This window comes from Limulus polyphemus, unplaced genomic scaffold, assembly GCF_000517525.1.
Source record: "Limulus polyphemus unplaced genomic scaffold, Limulus_polyphemus-2.1.2 Scaffold4809, whole genome shotgun sequence".
NCBI lineage: Eukaryota > Metazoa > Arthropoda > Merostomata > Xiphosura > Limulidae > Limulus > Limulus polyphemus.
Window position 1 is genome coordinate 1,957 of NW_013670419.1, and position 3,679 is coordinate 5,635.

The following is a 3,679-nucleotide window of genomic DNA, read 5'->3' on the forward strand; positions in this document are numbered from 1 at the left end:
TATTATCTGGAAAACACTGTTAGGGACCATTTCATGAATAATATTAGCATCCCTGTTCCCATAGTAACCAGTTGTCATGGGGTCACTGTGGGGAAGGGGATCGTTAGGGGATAGAAAGAAGTTGTCCGTACGCGTTTTGGTTGGTTCTTGATTGTGACTATTCACGTGACTGAATTCAATGTGCTGATAGGTTGACATACGTTCAAAAAAAAATTGGTGTAAAGTAGAGTACTAGTCACGTGATCGTTCGGCGCCATCTTGGTGTAGTGCTTTTACACTACGTAGCTGATTATCCACCGGAAGGGAAAAAGAAACATCAAGGATCAACATATTTGTCAATTAATTGTGGATTAAACGTTCCTTTAAACTGGTATGGTTCAAGATATTTGTAGAACTTTTTTTTTATTCCATTAGTAACAATATTTGAATATCGCGCTTAATTCAAAATCTGAGTGGTTGTAAGCTTGGTTCAACTAGGCTTAGGGACCTTCGGTCATCGTGAACGATTACGAGTCAGCACTTCTCTGTTATACTGTACAGTAACAAGTTCAGATAGTGTACTGTGCTACTGCTACAGTGCTAGTTCTAGTAGTTAGTGTAGGTTCTGACAGTTGTGGAGTTATTATTCTAATATTACATATAAAGCTTACTCTGTGAATGTGATAATCAGCTGCTTTGGTAATTGTTTTCGTTGTTTCTCAGTTTGATAATTATGAAAATTAATTATTTTAATGTTTTAAAAATATAGAAAAATATTTTTTCTTTCTTATATATTGTTAATAAAGAAAAAATACACAGTAGAAGGTGGAATGTGTTAACTTAAGCTGTTATTGTTAAAGAGATGTTAACATATGGACAACAAGGGACTATTTGATCCTTCAAAGCCGTTCCTGCTCACAAATGCTTGAGAAAAACTTAAACTTACTTATTATTTTTTCTGAAAATTATTAAATACCCTTTTAAAATTGTGCAATCTCCACTACTGCTTATTCCATAAGCAAATCATTTCGTTAATGTTATAAAAATGAAATTGTTGATTGGAGCCTATGCTGTTTTTCCAAATCTTAAATTTGTGTTGCCTCATTCTGTTGTCTTAAAATAATATACCAGAGAAATCAAGTAATGCTTAAAACTTCAATAAGTTCATCCTTAAATAAAAATAAAATCTATACTTATTTCCAAAAATATACTTTCAATTGAAATCATTTAAGAGTGAAAGCATTAAGATACATGGTTGAAATCTTGTACAAATAGAGCCAAAATATGTAGTTGAATTATATTAAAAACCTGTTATGCTAGGTTATTGCTCACATGGCCAAACCACCTCTGGAACAAGAACACGGTTTTTGTATTTTGTCTCGTATTTGGACTTCAGAGCTTAACAATTGACTTGATTCAGATTAACTTTAATCTGTACAATCACTTATATGTATGGTTGTCAAATAAAACCATATTTGGTGTCTGTGATGAATAACCAGGTGGTAGTGCTACCTATAAATCTGAAAAATATTATTCTGTAAGGAACCAAAGTCCAAATTAAGGGGTCTATATCTCTAAAACAGATAAAATATATTGACAAACTGAGCTCAAATTCTGATTCCCCATGTCCCAAACATGTAGTACAGCAAATTTCAGCCTGATATCTTTTAAAAATGAAAAAGCTACCATTTGAAAACCCTCTGTCATAAGTTAGTGGTCACAATTGAAAGAAAAGGGAATCCTCACTAGCCATGCCATTTGAAATTCTTACAGATAGGCTTGCAGTAAATTAATCTATGAGATCTTTTTCTTACCTTTTTATTATCTATATTTTTGTGGCCAGCAATACCAAGCGTGGGCTGTATATATACCCAATTTTATTTTATTTCTCATAGAAGATCTCTAACAGCCTACCTTCAAATTGAAATTCTTTTAGGAAGGATTAGAGTAAATTAATCTATGAGACCTTGAGTGTGGTCAAGTACATCAATTGAAAGGGTTTGACTTCCTTCATCCAAAACTGTAAGATCTCAAATCGGTCAAGAGATGATGAACCTATGAGCTAAAAGTTTGTACTTGAAGAAAAGAACAAAAACTTGAAGCCGTTCTATGAGCTGCTATGTCACGGCTAAAACTGTGCTACCCCCTTCAACTTCAGTTGACTGTAATTTCATAAGTAATTAGAATTTCTTACTGAAATTTTGCACATCATTTACATAGATGTACAATGAGCAAATTTTATAGAAATCAGAGGTGGTCACCTGGGAAGATTTTGGGTGATTTGGCATGGAATAACCCTATAATTATTAGATATATCTTGTCTTGGAATATTGTTTGAAAAAAATCACAGTACCTAGCCTGGCAAAGGTAATGTTTAGGTCCTAGTTCACTGATGAATCTTTTATCAGTTTTTGCTGTGTTTTTTATGATTTATATCTAGAAGTGGTAACTACTGCAGTAGGCAAAATAAAGTATCAAAAGAACTATGCTAATAAATAGGAATTTAGTTAAAACTGACATGGTGTATATAAAATGGAACTTTATCATCAATAGTAAAGAAATTGAAACTAAAATGAAAGGAAATAATTTAAATGTTTTATCATAAGTGTCTTACAACAAAATTTTGGAAAGTTCACAGACTAAAATATGATACAAATACTGAATTAAATATGAAAACAGAAATTAAGTACTACCTAGTAGGCTTGTGCTAAATGTCATGCAGTTGGTTTATTATTTACAGGCTCCCTACATTTCTTTTATTTTTAGGCAAAATTCCTATTTTTCCTACTTTTTAGTTACATTTTTGGCTTAACTCAACATGAAATACAAAACTTGCCACAAAAACAGTTGTACTGTGAGTGTAGTCTAAGCAAAATGTTTCAGAATCTGGTTGTTGGCACAAGTTATAGCTTCTTCATGGTATTAGAGATGGATACTTTCCTTTGTAAGATGAGTAAATTATCTTTTCTGATTTCTTATGACTTTAGAGTGAATATAACTTCCCAAATGAAGAATAACTGACAGATGATCAAGGGTTTCATTAGCTTAACATATCTAGCTGAAGAATGTGCACCAGCTTTTGTTAAATTATGTTTATTGTCATGGTTACTGTTTGCATAAGTTATAACTGCATGTTGTTTGATTTTCATGAATGTCAATGTTCATGTCACTGTCAGTAATCTCCTGAAATAGCTAGACCGTGGTAGTTTTAATAAACAACTAGACCACCCGTGACCTGTTGGGTCACTCACTATTCAGAGGTTATGAAGAATTCAAGCTAATTTCAATATTGCACTAAAATGAAGGTTTATTTTGAGATAATTTAATTAATATTTCTATTCCATTCGTGTTATTCATAATTCAAGAAAAGATATTTGATTGTTGATTGGGAGTAAAAGGAAAGACCATTTCATTTTTCAAAAAAGTGAAGTAAGAAGTTTCGTAAAGAATGCGAACGGTAGTGTGAATGATTTTTTGACTGAGAAAATAAGCAAACAAACAATCTTGGAGTGTTAGTAGTATATAGATACATTCTTTAAGATCTTGTTTTCGTCATCTTACGCCTTTTAATGAAGATGGGAACATTGACAGGGAAATAATATAATAGCCAATGCTCGACGAGAGGTTTTCGTTTACCAAATTTTTTTGTTTTTTCAACTTGATTTTTATTTTATTACCTCATCTCCATAGTTACTATTTG

General features: G+C 32.1%; 1 protein-coding gene across 4 annotated transcripts in view; it reads left to right on the forward strand.

Moving 5' to 3' along the window:
- Nucleotides 1-220: 220 nt before the first annotated feature.
- LOC106471718 overlaps nt 221-3,679 on the forward strand; it is a 59,698-nt gene continuing 56,239 nt past the window's right edge. For all 4 annotated transcript variants that reach the window (XR_002613310.1, XR_002613308.1, XR_002613309.1 and 1 more), the window contains exon 1: nt 221-370. The gene's annotated coding sequence lies outside the window, so the exon portion shown is untranslated. The remainder of the gene's footprint in view (nt 371-3,679) is intronic.